The sequence below is a fragment of the Lynx canadensis genome, chromosome A2 (genome assembly GCF_007474595.2).
Source record: "Lynx canadensis isolate LIC74 chromosome A2, mLynCan4.pri.v2, whole genome shotgun sequence".
NCBI lineage: Eukaryota > Metazoa > Chordata > Mammalia > Carnivora > Felidae > Lynx > Lynx canadensis.
The window spans coordinates 149374198-149389532 of record NC_044304.2 but is presented as its reverse complement, the minus strand read 5'-3'; the positions used below and the strand labels follow the sequence as shown (position 1 = coordinate 149389532).

Genomic DNA, 15335 nt, shown 5'->3' with positions numbered 1-15335 from the left:
ATTTATTTATGTGAGAGAGAGAGAGAGAGAGAGAGAGAGAGAACGCCAGCATGAACGGGAGAGGGTCAGAGAGAGGGAGACATTAAGCACAGAAGCAGGCTCCAGGCTCTGAGCTGTGAGCACAGAGCCCGATGCAGGGCTCGAACTCACAAACTGTGAGATCATGACCTGAGCCGAAGTCAGTCGCTCAACCGACTGAGCCACCCAGGCGCCCCATTAATAGCTTTATGTTTTGATCATAAAGAAGTAGGTTCCAAGTTCTGATCATATATCCATAAACATCTGTTTGTTAATGGCCAGAATATTGTATTGTAACAGCACAGTATCTTTCTCGTTAATCTGTTGGTAGAGATTTAAGGCAACTTAAATCTTCTAGTGTGATCATTATACTCCTAGGGAGATTTGTCTCAAAAAATCTGTCAGATAGCTTGTGGAAACAGCATAATAGTGAATTGCTTATATTCTCACTAATGGGGGGGGATAATGTTATATCTCCAATATTAAACATACTTGAATTATTTTAACAATTTTTCTGTGTATTATACATGCGTATCTAATATAACGGCTTAAAATTTTCATTATACCTAAAATGTAAATTATCAGGGTTCTGCTGTTTCTATGGAAATAGCTGAGAAACAGAATCCACTTCTGTCCGTTCTGTTAGGCATCCAGTTGGTTGTAGCTATCTGATAGTCCTTATGAAATGAGAAAACATCTTGATTAAGACAGCGTGTCCATAAGCAAGGCAGAATATAGAGAAGCCACCTGAGATCTTATTAAATACGAGATAGCAGAGTTCCTATTATCTCACTCAAACACAAGCAAATAAATTATTCTGGTATGATCTGGGTTTGGTGGTCACTACTAGGAATGAAGGCAGATGATAGTTACTCTTGTCATCACTTTCACAGGAGAAACTGTAAAAGTCCAGATTTCACCTGACATTTGGAAGGTCTGTTTTTCTCTAGTTCCTGGATCTCAAGAAGACAGACTGGATCTTTATGGAAAACAGGCTCTTCCTTGACTGGGTCTACCTAACGTTTTCATGCAGTAGTATAAATTATTCATTACAATTGATCATAAACTTAAAAGTGAAGACCCAGGGAGGATTTCAGCTACATAGTCACTTTTCAGTTCACTTTTTAATTTTAATGAAAGCTAACGATGTCCATAAAGGGTCATTTTTATAAGTTTTTTCGCTAGGGGCACCACGTTTAACTCTTTTGGTTGATTTGCACAGTTCTTACCCCTCTGTGGTTAATGAACTTGTCCATTTCTCTACTCTTTGACTTTCCAGTTCTCGGTGTTTGTTGCCCTCCCACTAGGCAAGATGAGGACTTGGCTCCCTCCACTGATGCTCACTCTTCCCACTGCTTTCGTGCTACACCTGCTTCTTCATTTTGGTGAGATCGGTGTGTGGTGTTTACGTTACTCTAAGTGCCACTGACATCTAAGGCCATGTGGTCTTCCCTAGTTTTCCCCCCTAGCATCACAAGTTTGATGTCTCTGGTGCTAATAACAGCCTTGTTATTTATTTGTTTGCTTAGTTTTTTATGTAACCTCGAACACTTCCCCGATTGAACAGTTCTTCTCTCCATAAATTCAAACACACTGGCTGTTCTCTCAGTATCATCTTCCTGCACAGACTTCTCCTGAGACCTTGGGAATCCCTCATCTCTGGGCCAGTTATTCCCTATGCTTGGTGCATTGCTGCCCTCTTGGCATCTCTTGTCATTACCATTTTGGGGTTCTTTCTCTGTGTTATGATTTCCATTTCTTCTCACCATGCCTTCCTATTTTTATGTCAACTCTTTCAGTTTGGTAGATTCTGAAGAAGACTGCATGGAAAATATGGTTTTTGAGATCTTAGATACGCCTGAAATGTTTTTGTTTTTCCTTCCAACTGAACTGACAGTTTGGTTAGGTATATGATTCTAGATTGGAAATAGTTTTTCTTAGAATTTAAAAGGTATTATTTTTCTACTCTCTTCTAGCTTCCAGTGTTACTTCTAAGGAGTCATTGCTTTTCTGCTTCTTGGTTTTTTTCTATTCCCCCCCCCCCCCCCCCCCCCCCCACACACACCCATACTTCTTTTTTTCCTGGACAGTGTAGGGTTTTCTCTTTATCCTGTGGGTTCTGCAATTTTGTGATGATTGCTTTGGTAGGAGGACTCTAGCTCTGTTTTCATCTGTTATGCTGGGCACTCTGGTCTCTTCCAATTTGAAAATTGATGTATTATTTGCTTTGGGAGGTTTTCTTCATTTTTCTCTGATGTTTCTCTTTCCTTTATTTCTCTCCTTTCTCTTTGGCCCTATTATTCAGTTATTGGACATGCTGGACTGCTCCTCGGATCCTTTTTATTTTTATGTTTGCCTATTTTCACTTACTTTTATTTCCAAGAGTTATTTTCCGTTCTCTGAATGTTCCTCTCATATGCGATACTATTCTTATCATGGGTGCAGTATCTTCTCTTCCTTCTTCTAAGGATATTAAATATAGGGGTGTTTTTAAAGTGCATTTTTTTTTTCTGGATAGTCCTTGTTTCCTCTGAGTCATGTTTCTGTTTATTTTGGTCTCTGTGTTTCGTATTATCTGGTTTCCTCAAATGTCTACTGTCCCTGGCTCTCCGATCATATTGAAGTGAGGCTGACTGAAGTTTGTGTCTGTGGAGATGGGAGTTTGTAGACTGTGGTCATCATGGTAGGTGAGCTGCTTGGTCTCTTTTACTGGGGAACCACAGATGTCAGTGTCTTTGGGTTTTGTTTTTGTCTTTCTTCTCTTGGGCTGCTCAGAGTCTTCAAAGACTTTCTGGTCTCTTGTCTGAAGCCATATACCTGGCTGCCAGCCAACTGGGGAAAGAAGGCAGGTCTCAACTGTCATTAACATGAACTCTGAATTAGCCGCCCTAATTTCAGTATGATAGTCCCACACTCAACTATGACTTCTGTCCACAGTCCAAGGAATCTCTGTTTTACCATTTTTAGAGAACGAAACTCCAATACTCTGTTATGATTTGATAGGAGCAATGCCGTAGCTATGGGAAGTACGGGAGAAAATCTGAGAGTGCATGTCTCACCAACAGCTTTCAACAAGTCTTCCTGTTTTGAGCCCCACCTTCATTCACTCTTTCAGAGGTAGTTAGCTATGCCAATTTTTTTTTTTTTTAATATAAGTTGAATAACTTTTTGATGTACTCACTACTGGTTCAGATATTAGCCTTCCTGGATTTTCTCTTCTCTGGTAGTCTTTGTTTCTGTGGATTTATACCTTTAAAATTCCCTTTTGTTTGGTTTCAGTGGGGTTACTGGAGGCAGCACAGATAAAAGTGTATGTTCACTCACCACATTTTTATTTTTATAATTATTTAAGGTTCATACTAAGTGACAATCGCTTATCCTTATTAACTTTATAGTTATATTACCATGTGGCTGGACCTGGGTGTGTTTTACTTGAAATGGTGTTCTTCCACTTCTCCCAATCTATAGATCCATCACATTTGCTGAATATCCCTCCTAAATTCTGGTTTTTTAATGTTTACTTATTTATCGTGAGAGAGTGTGTGCATGTGGGAGGGGCAGAGAGAGAGGGAGAGAGAGAATTCCAAGCAGGCTCCGCGCTGTTGGCACAGAGCCTGAAAATATCTCACAAACTGTGAGATCATAACCTGAGCCAATATCAAGAGTCAGATGCTTAACTGACTGAGCCACCCAGGCGCCCCATATCCTTCCTAAATTCTATGCCAGTGTCTTCCTTGGCAAACTACATGCCTGGGCATGTCAAAGCAATGTAAGAAATAGGTAGGCTTCAGGCATCACAGATGATCACTTCTATCCTTCCTACCCCAACGTCTTAAGAAGAAATCTGCTAGGAACCACATAAAAGATGGAGGTGGCAGCTTTTATTGATTCTTCATGGACTCTGACTTTGTGGACATGAACGATTCATAGCTAAGACTATGAGTTGAGTTCAACACCTAATCTCCAATAACTGGCATAAAGTTCAGAAGGTGCTCTGGCTAAAGTAGAAAGTGGAGGGCGCCTGGGTGGCTCAGTTGGTTGAGTGTCCAACTTCGGCTCAGGTTCATGATCTCATAGCTCGTGAGTTCGAGCCCCGCGTTGGGCTCTGTGGTGACAGCTCAGAGCCTGGAGCCTGCTTCTGCTTCTGTGTCTCGCTCTCTCTCTCTGCCCCAACCCACTCACATTCTGTCTCTGTCTCTCTCAAAAATAAATAAACATTAAAAAAAAATTAAAAAAAGAAAGTGGAAAGCCTAGGACTATGCTGGCTCAGGACCCCTCTGAACTGTATGGAAACCGCTGCTCTATGGTCAAAAAACTGGGGGGCCTCAATCAACAACTTAACCTACTGGAGTGAATGCAGAATTATTTTTTTTGAGGAGGATTTTAACTCAGCTCATAGCTTCTCCTTTAGCTCCACTTCAGACAGGCTTTCTTCATTGGCTTTCAAAAATGTTTCCTAGGTCTATGCCACAACCTTGCCCTTGTAAAAAGAGGCTATTCTTGTTTATACTATAGCATTAACTATAGTCCATATCACATTATTTCAGATGTACTCTCATGGTAAGTAACAGCTGTTAGAAATAACAACTAGGGATACATTAGGGTTGTAGGGGTAGGAGGTGGGAAGGAAAGTTCTCTCTGAGACTGCTGCATAGGGGACTGTGTTCTTGGAGTCATCTAGACAGAGATATATATTTCCCCACTGGAAATAATAATATCAATGGAGGTTAGGGTCAATTTGTTTGTCATTTATGCTAATTGCTACGATCCACATTTTTTCAGCCCCTTCTAAGTACTAGGTACCATATTACTTGGTGTAAACAGGAAAGAGACCAAGTGCATACTTTCCAAGTGGTTACAGTCTGGTTGGCAAGGCAGATATAGAAAGAGATAAACGGCACAATACAGTATGTAAAATGCTCAGATGAAGATTACTTAATTCAGCCTGAAAGGGTCCAAAAAAAGTTTCTTGGAAGTGCTGATGCTTAAGTTACATTTTAAAGGAGGAATGGGTGAAGGAGAATGAGAAAAGGTAGCAGAATGGGCATTAGGCTCAGAAGAGACAGCTTGAATAAAGGTAAGGGGGTGAGAAATGGCAGGGCATTGTAGGAGAACTAAGGGCAGTTCAGTGCCCTTAAAAACAGAGATCTAGAGGGGTGCCTGGGTGGCTTAGTCGGTTAAGCGTCCAACTTCGGCTCAGGTCATGATCTCACAGTTTGTGGGTTCGAGCCCCGCGTTGGGCTCAGTCCTGACAGCTCAGAGCCTGGAGGCTGCTTTGGAATCTGTGTCTCCCTGTCTGCCCCGCCCCTGCTCATGCTTGCTCTCAAAAATATATAAATGTTGAAAAAATTAAAAAAAAAAAACCCAGAGATACAGATTGTGAAGAACATTGTGAAGAACCTTCTAAGTCATGTTAAAGATCCTGGATCTTGCCCACCGGATGATGACAGGCCACTGTAACAAGTTGTATGGTCAGATTTGCATTTAGATAGATCACTTTGGCACAGCAGTTGTATCATAAGAGGAGAAGAAAAATGGAAGCAGGCTAATCACTAGGAGGCTACTGAGATGATTCAGGTGAGAAACAATGAAGGTATAAAGTAGGGCAGCGACAGTAGGGACGAAGAAGAAACGATAGATGTAGAAATATTTAGGAAGTAAAATCAGCGGATCTTCAGGGCAAGTATCAAAAAGAGGCATTAACACTATACCTAACTTACAGATGAGAAAATTGAGACTTCTAGAAATTAAATATCATGTCACGTATCTCACAGCCAGAAAGAACGTTTCTATGGAGGAAATGCATTCAGAGTTTTTAAAAAGAACTTTTAGATCACAAGACGCTCATTAGTTGGTGACTGAATATTTGGGCCCAAACCAGCACCGAAGGAAGGATTAAGGAAAGGAAGTAGCCAAAGTCAAAGTCTACAAGTCAAAGTAGAAGGTCAGAAGGAACATTTTCAGTAAGTAAAATCCACATTTGGCAAGGGATAAAATAGGTATGTAATTAAATATATTACTTTAAATAAGGACATTGGAGGCTAAAAATACTGTGAAGATCCAAAGGTAATTATACTGTTCAACGTTAGGAGAAATTCTTCATGGAGATAAATAGATGACTTGGAGGGAATCTTCCTGTGCTCTGTAAGGTAACTGTTATTATCGGTGCTTGAAACGAGAGGAAAGAAGAAAGGGAATGGTAGTATCTACAGAAATAAGAAAAAGGGTTGGCTCATTTGCAGACACGGTTTTACCAGCTGGTTCAGCAAATGGAAAGGTAGCAGATTCCAGGCTCTTATTGTAAGCACTTTGTTAATTTAATTTAATTTGAGGAAATATTTACTGAGTGCCTGCTGCGTTCAAGGAGTTATGCCTTGCGCTGGTTCTATTATTGATACTGATAATTACACTGGCCTCGTTCACTTCCGTATCAGCACGAAGAACTCCCTAGGCCCGTGCAGCACACCCAGGTTGGCTACGGTTTCCACCTGGTGCTGTGGTTTACAACCCAAGCCAGTGTGGAGCGCTGATGAGGGAAAGCAGTGTTAGTGCTAGCTGATATGGCGGTGGTGGCTGGGTTGTTAACTAATTCACATAACTAATTCAGTGTGGAAAGTGGGAAATTAAGTGAATTGCAACATGGGTAATTGACCCCTAATGAATTCAAGCTAAATAGCTATTTTCACTATTCTTGTTTCTCAGTATATTACCGGGATGCACTTTTCAACTGTTGAGATGTTTCAAATGGTTCTGGGGAAACTAAAAGAAGCTATGTGATAATGAAGCCTTCTTGTCATTTCATGATATATGTGAAACCTTAAGCCATCCTTAGCACGACACTGGTATACGAAGAAAATCAACGAACAATCAGATACCCAAATAGCGGATGCAGAAAATACCATATTAGCACTTAAGACTCTGCACTTCATAATCGAAAGACCAGAATGGCTTGAATTCCTTATTCTTTTAGACTAAATTGTACTTTGCCATCAGGATTTTATTGAGGACTAAAGCCTATAGTTAATAAAAATGTAGTACTTTTAAGTTATGATAGATGTTTTAAATTAATGCATATATATATTTATTTATGTAAAAAATTCCTCTGTATGGGGCATCGATGAAATGTCAGTATCTAGTACGCCTTCCCAGGGAAATTCAGGACTACTAGGACATTTAACAGTCTATACTTACTCTGCTTTTAAGAAATGAAACAATTTAGGGGTGCTTGGGTGGCTCAGTTGGTTAAGCATCTGACTTTAGCTCAGGTCATGATCTCGTGGCTCTCTGCTGTCAGTGGGAAGCCTGCTTCAGATCTCTTTTTCCCTCTCTCTCTGTCCCTGCCCTGCTCTCTCTCTCTCTCTCTCTCTCTCTCTCTCTCTCTCAAAACTAGATAAACATTAAAAAGAAAAGATTGTTTGGGGTCCCAAAGTTAACAAAAAAAGAAATAAAACAATTTAGGGCCGCCTGGGTGGCTCAGTCGGTTAAGTGTCTGACTCTTGATCTCAGCTCAGGTCATGATCTCACCATTCATGGGTTTGAGGACTGCATCCGGCCCTGTGCTATCAGCTTGCATTCTCTCTCTCCCTTTCTCTGCCCCTTCCCTGCTTGCACTTTCTCTCTCTCTCTCTCTCTCTCTCTCTCTCTCTCTCTCTCAAAATGAATAAACTTTTAAAATAAATATTAAAAAATAAAACAATTTATAAGTTGTCTAACCGAAAACAAAACAAAACACAACAAATTATATGAACAATCAACTCCATGAAACATGTAAGTTAATCCCTAATGAGAAAGAGAACGCAGCTGAGCACAGACAGAAACCCTTGATGCTAAAAGGGCTCTGGGGCTGGATGGTCTGTTCTTTTTCTTCCTGTTTTTTACTAAAACCACCATGCGGCAGCTTCTTCATTTCCATGCCCCCCCACCTCCCCCTCCCACCCTGACACACTCAATTGCACGCTTGAGAAGTCACTTAATGAGAGCTGAGGTTTAACCTGAAGTTTTCCTCACTGTGACCCTGAATAAATACACCCTTGTCCTACGCCTGAGTTCCACGACCACGTGACTTCTGGAAGGCTGTGAAACATAAATGCCGAAAGTCTAATTTCAAAGTGCAACACGTCACAGGTCCCTTGACAGTGACATTAAATTATCAGGCGGAATGGCCCAGCTATCAACAGGTAGGACAGGGGAAGGGGGAGACAACCGGACACAGACCTGGGCATCTCACATTGGGTACCACTAAGGGCAAATATTGGCAGCAAAATGGAAGAGTCGGAAATAAAATATCCTCAAGATGACTAAGAATGGGGAAACAGGCTTTAAAGAGAAGAAGCAGAAGGGAGAAAAACCTGCCTTTTACCAAGAGATCACTGTTTGTGAGGCAGTACGTCAGATATCGGGTATACCTTAGTAGACTTGATCCTATGAGAAATGTATAATATAGACAATTGCATGGATGATATTAAAAGTGCCTTGTCCCAGGCCCAGCCCATGCTTGTCTGCTGAGTCACGCGGGGACTAAAGAACAGAAATGAGGCAGGAGTATAACATTCGATGTAGGTCTTGCCTCGGTATTCCATGGGTAGGCTGGGGATAGTGTTGAAGAAAAGCACCTCTCCCCGCTTGTTTGTGGGAGGAGTTTCCGGCGACTGGGGGTGTGTGGGGCAGCCATCTGTCCCTCGGTGACCCATGCTCTGCTTCGTGGAACGAGGCAGATACAGCAGCATATGCAAGAGTCTTTTGTGGGGGCGTTTCTCTAGCACACTTCCAAGATTTCTGTGAAAAGTCCCAAGGCGGCTGGCTTGAGCAAATGTGGTAATTGGGCTGTGGTACCTTTAAACAAATAACACGAAGGAGTTTTCCTCACACTCCCTCTTTTAGTAGCAGACATGACAGAAGTTCGGAACATCTCCTTTCTCTGCATAAAGTTTGAGCAAATATTTTTCTTCATAAAGCCAGCCCGGAAGGATGGCCTTTCTAATTCCTGTATGAAGAAAGACTGATGCTATTTCTGCTTTGGTGCTTACAATAATAATCCATAAATATTAACATTAATATTGTGGTAAGAATGTCTCTCTGTGCTTTCTCCGTACCCTGGTATCACTGTTTAAAGACTGTACCATAAAAGGCCAACTGTCATCACAGTTCTTGAGTGAAGTTTTATATTGCTGTAAAAATTGTGCAAGAGACTCTCTTAGAGGAAATGGACAGGTTGTCAGGGGACCCACAGCGTTTCCAATGAAGGAAGAGGATATGGGGCCACCGTATTCTGATCCTTTGTTTAGGCTGCCTCACCTAAAGCTCCCAGGGATTCCTCACTATCAAGAGAACAGTCCCAGTCTTATTTAGAAAACAGCACAACTACATGAGAGTGTCCAAGATAAAACCTGGACTAAAAGGTAAACACCTAAAACTGTGTGCTACAGATCAGTTCCAAAGCCTGGAGAAAGTATACACTTCTTTTAGAAAGAATTCACTAAGAACCGCAGAGAAGTGAATTTTTTTTCAGACTTAGAATGTTAAGATTCTCAATAACGAGCTATATATAGAAAGCGATATTGTTTGAACTGGCACTTCTCCCCCAGGTATTAGGCTAATGACTTTATCATTTTTCCTTTCAGGAAGTTTCTCACATAAAGACAATCTTTATATACAGAGACCCACTTACATAGCTTATCATCACCTTTACCGAGGTTCTATAATATAATAATTCCGATAATACCTCGTCTTGTCTTCTAACAACATCAGGCTTCATAATACCTCATCGTTGCCATACGTTGTGTGTTTTAGAAGAATGAGGCTCCAAAGAGATCTAGAACACACACATATTGGAAAATAAAAAGAAGAAAAAAGACGAGAGGAAACCCTCAATTGCAATTAAAATTGGTAGTTCTCCAGTACAACGTCCCAACGCTAGTTAATACAGACATTTCCAATAACTTTAATCTTTAAGTGCTGATTGTCAAAAAAAAAAAAAAATCAAGTTTGCATTTCTTAAAAGACAAGAGGGAAGAAAATGACTTGTCATATCTGACTGGTTCGGAAATATAAAATCCAATTCTGAAGAAGGAGAGATAAGAAAACCGCTGTGGAAGTGCCATCAGCTTAGCAAACACTAAATAATGAACAATGCAGAGACTGTCCAGCATGATAAAATACTCTATTAGAGGGACTGTTTTTAAATGAGTGATAATTGTGGCACAGCCACAGTGAAAGGTTATTGAATTTTTATCTGTAGCAAGGAGCTTTTGACAGACGTGCTGAAAAGTCACCTACAAACAGTACCTTCTTCAGATGAATTTGACCAAAGGGGTTTTCCGGCATGTGACATCTTTCTGACATTTACAGGATTTTTGCTTCCTTGAAGAATCTGATCAGATATTCTCGGTTTCCAGAAAGACACTTGGGTTTTTCATCACTCTTATAGAAAAGTCCTCATTATGCTTCCTTTCATAACAATTGGATTAAGTTGTTAGTTAGGGACCGCAGTCAAATCCACCCGGGATTCAATGACCAGAGCTCAAAGATGTTAGTGTGCTGAATTAACTGCTGTTAATAAACAACACTGTGTCTTAGGGCCCTGCACCTGGCATGTCCCTCTATGTCCTGTGAAGAAAGAGGTCTTTTACATTTTTCTTGTATGATTTCTAATACTGGATATAAGCTATAGTACTGAATTCAGGACAATAAAGTAAAAGAGAACCTTTCCCTAAATCCAGGACTACAAAATTTGGCTCCAGGACAGATCCTTGTCGGGGGTGGTAGGGGTACAGCTTTTAAGCTTCACCTTCTTAAAACGGGTGAAATGTCAAGATCATTTATCCCCGTGTCCCCTTTTAAAGCACACTCAATGCCGTCCACACCAGGAGGCGGCATCACACCCATCTCGCTGTAATTTTGGGAGACAGTCGAAGAAGAGCACTAGCTCTGCGGGGAAACAGAGGCACGCCGGCTTGGTGTTCTGAGGCACAGCAGCAGCAGGTGATTGTATTGTTTTTCTAGGCACCGTCGTCTGCACTCTGACAACAGTCAGGCTTTAGTCTAGATCTTGTCACTGTCCCATTTTGACCTCGGGCCAATGGTCAAACTTCCGTTTCACGATCATGCTTTGTGAAACTGAGAGAATGAAGACTGGCCCGTCAACTGCAGCTTCAGGCAGGGATGAGGGATTAAGAATTAATGGTTACAAAGGACCTTGAAAGTGTGAAATGCAATCTAAATGTTGAGTCCATTCCCGTCATCGTGATGCCCTTTGGGACTGTCGCATGCACACACGATTCGCACATAGCGCCCCGTTGCTACGCTTTACTGGGGCTGGCAGTCTGGAAAGGGTCCTTATGCACTATTGATTAATAAGTAAGCTGTCTGAAAAAAGCATATCCAGTTTACATTTAGAACATTTTTCTAAATTCAATCTCCACAGATGGTGATTTCTTCCATTAAATCTGGGCCAGCCCTCTATTCCCTTTGTTTTTCCTGTCAGGATTCGTCTCTCCTACCCACTCAACTCTGCAGCATACCTAAACTCAGTTTCAAGGGTGAAGGAATTAAGAGACATACTCTTTTTCTAGTGAGGAGTTCATTAAGTCATGGTTAGTGGGCTTATCTCAAGTTTTAAAGCACCCAACTATCTCAGGGCTTTTCTAGATAAGAGCTCAGATTGAACAGTACAATCAGTGCCTTCAGGTACAATCTTTCACTCGATTCTCATTAGAAGAGGTTTCCTATTTGGCAGCCAAATCAGTCCCCTTAGGTTTTGTTTCGCTCAAGTCCTGTTGCCCTAACAGCTACTCCTCACCTCAGCTCGGGGGGGTGCTCAGGTAATCCTGCGTTTCCACTATTCTTCTCTGTCTGGCTCTGTCATTTCGGGAGGCCATTTTAGAGCCCTCCCTTGTTCTCCGACTTCTTCCGGCCTCCTCCTTTTCCCAAAGATTTTCAATTTTATTTCTTCTTCCTGTTTCCACTTTGGAGTTTTGTTTGAAGATATAATCATTCAGCTGGAAGCTCCCAGCCACCATACTTAAGTCTCCATGATATTACCATATTTTAATAAAATATTTCCCTTATGGATACAAATGTTGGCATTTTCAAAGAAACAGCCACATAATTCTTTATGGAGAGATACTCAGAGCTCCATAATTACACTGAAATGCCCACAGCACTGGCCTTCTATAGCTTCACAATTGATAATCACCTCTGAGCTGAGGGAGGTCGGGTACTGCTTCCTAATCAGTATGCAGACAGGACCATGAACTCTACAGATGACCAGCTGATTGACAAGAAGGGAATTGTTTCTGGTTCTGTCTTTAAATAATAACAGAGTCCTCTTTTCACAGTTTTGAAGAACAAAAAGGGTATCTCTTTGACATTCAACTCTGGCCTCTCAGATGGGCACTTGTACAGAGAGGCGACTTTCAGAGACGCAGGTCCATTCTCAGACACATCCCATGACCTCTGAAACACTGGGGAACCCTGTGGACTGAGAGCCGTGATTTACTAGAAATGATTCGGGAGCACAGATGTTACAGTTTTAAACGCAACCAACCGTAGGGCTTGAGATCAAAGAGAAGCTGGAAGGGGCGGGAGGAAAGTCCAGGCCCAGCACTAAGGGAGGAGAGCGATGAGTGAGAGCTCTAGTGAGAACACTGAGAGTAGGGACCTCGGGAACCCCATATGGAGTCCCCACAACACCCTGCTAACAGCTCCCAAGTTCATCATCTCATTTAATGGCTATGGCCACCCAAGGAGTATGTATCATGGTTTCTATTTGACAGGTAAAGAGACCTTTTTAGCTCAGAGAGGCTAAATAAATTCCCTGTGGTGCTATAACCCCCTTCACGTGTCCCCAAGCGTACCTGCCTTCAAAGTCACATATGTGCCGTATGCCTCCTAGACCAGGAGAGGTACGGGAAAGAGTCTCTGAACTAAAAGAACATCGTGGGTATTCAGGGACAGGCAAAAAAATGGCCACAAGTCAGGAGCCACGTGAGGGTACTCAATGAGAGGAAAGGGAACCACAGGGTGGAAGTGTTAAGAGGGCTGACCATTGTGTATCAGTGCTTAAAGTGTACCGAAAGCAAAGAAACATGATCAGCCTGAAGCTGGAACGATAATTAGCAGTAAGAGCGCACGGCACATCAATGCGGAGAAAGAGCTGGAGGGGTCCAGATGGTCTTTCTCATAAAATGAGAGAGGCACCAGCATCTCTACTGTTAGTGACAACAGGGTTTCAACAGAGTCCTACGAATCGGTGAGCATCCTGAGCACAGGGGCTTTTCACACAGTCCGTCCTTAGGATGAATTTCAAGCAGCTTATAAACAACAGAGTACAATGAAGACTGAAAGTGAACACAATGGAATCATCGTAAAATCGTCATTTGGTGGTTTTACTCCTACAAAACATATGATTAGTTGTGAAACTGGGTACAACACGGAAACGGACTTGGGACATTATTTTAAAAAGTGAGAAAAGCACATACAGAGCTAGAAGCAGCGTCAATTAGGTAAGATCAAAATAAATTCGGAGTTGGACAGTGGACAGGAAACTCACGAACAAGATGTAAGGCCAGTGGTAATTGAATTTTCTCGGTAAAAATGCAATTAACCAAAGGCAGCGAATGTGGAAAGCATCACTGATAGAGGAAGGAAGGTGAGAGTGAGGCCACAGAAGGAAAGCCAGTTTAAGAAAATGACTACTAGCAAGACCAAAAACTGATTATGGCACAGAAAGCCTAACCTCAGAAAGACGAGGAGGGAAACGAAATATGCAGGGTCGGACTAGGCAATGCCTGGTGAGGAGCTGTCTGATAACAGTCTACAAATATTTGAAACTTGTAAATACCGAAGCAAGAGAGGAATTAGCTCGTGTGGAGTTCTAATTAAAAATAATCAGATGAAATTATGGCAGGGAAAACTCTGGCTTAATAGTTTGACAAACGCAGAGCTGAAACAGGACAGCGTCCCATGAGATCTTGGCTAGGGACATTTTTATTCTCATTTGCGTCAAGACAGGAAAACAAACAGCAGTAGGTGTGAGTATGTGGAGGGGTCCACATTTTATCTTACATTTGCCAGTAAGGCAGAAAAAGCCCACGATAGTGAGCTCCAGCATGGGAGAATTCATATTCCATCTTCTAGAAAATGCTAAATTATAGTAGGCAATGCATAAAGGCCTCCTGGGACGCCACAAAACCACGTACGTGAGGGATGGGAGTATACAGACACCTGGACCTTTTCCATCTTTATTTTCAGTGATACAGTTGACTTGTAAACACTTCCACATTCATTCCATTGGTTTGGCAATTGCAGTCTTTCGTGTTAAGAGAGACAAGGATTCCTTGTGCCCTTCTCCTTTGGCTGTCCTGAGAAGGGTAGGAGGAATGGCTTTATTTATTTATTTTTTAATTAAAAAAAAATTTTTTTTTAAACATTTATTTATTTCTGAGACACAGAGAGACAGAGCATGAACGGGGGGAGGGTCAGAGAGAGAGGGAGACACAGAATCTGAAACGGGCTCCAGGCTCTGAGCTGTCAGCACAGAGCCCGACGCAGGGCTCGAACTCACAGACCGCGAGATCATGACCTGAGCCGAAGTCAGGCGCTCAACCGAATGAGCCTCCCAGGCGCCCCGATTGTGTAGGTTTCTTAAGGACTGTTTAGCACATATGGTAACTAAGAAGTAGCTATAGGCCCTAATCAAGTGGCTCAGGGTAGAAAAAACAGCTCCTCTCACACACAGACTTTCAGACCCACAAGATTATATAATCTATATCAACCGCATAATTGTTTAAGGTAGATAACTAATTTTTTTTTTTTTTAGCAGCGATTCAACTTGCCCAAACATTGAGCTTACAATAGATGCATTCATTCATCATGTTCAAAAATAGTCACCACGAAGATACACAGAACAATTTGTGGTGGATAAGTGGAAAGTCGATCCAGAATTCAGAAGGAACTGTCTAGAGAGGACTACATGAATTGGAGGCATAAAAATCAATCCCAGAACATCACCAGTGATAAGTCACACTGATAGGAGTTATTCTTGAAACGATTTGATGAGAATAGCACTTTATCTCTGTGGTTTTCCTTCCCCAAACCCATAAGCTCAGTCTCATCACGAAAAGAGATTAGGCAAACCCATACTGAAGGACGTTCTGCAAAATACCTGACCAGTTCTCCTTTCAAAGTGGTCACGGTCATCAAAAGCAAAGAAAGGCTAGGAAGCTGTCACAGTCTAGATGCACTCAAAGAGACATAATGACTAAATATATTATATCCTGGAGGGTATCCTGGAATGCAAAAAGGACATTAGGTAAAAA

At 41.7% G+C, this 15335-nt stretch overlaps 1 protein-coding gene and 1 long non-coding RNA gene across 2 annotated transcripts in view; one reads left to right on the top strand and one right to left on the bottom strand.

Annotated features, from left to right (window-relative positions):
* The window catches only part of EXOC4 (exocyst complex component 4), a 754543-nt gene that overhangs the window by 96885 nt on the left and 642323 nt on the right, over positions 1 to 15335 (bottom strand). The window lies entirely within an intron of this gene.
* Positions 2640 to 15335, top strand: part of LOC116737948 — an 85942-nt gene continuing 73246 nt past the window's right edge. The window contains exon 1 of the long non-coding RNA XR_004343313.1: positions 2640 to 2701. This is a non-coding gene — a long non-coding RNA (uncharacterized LOC116737948). The remainder of the gene's footprint in view (positions 2702 to 15335) is intronic.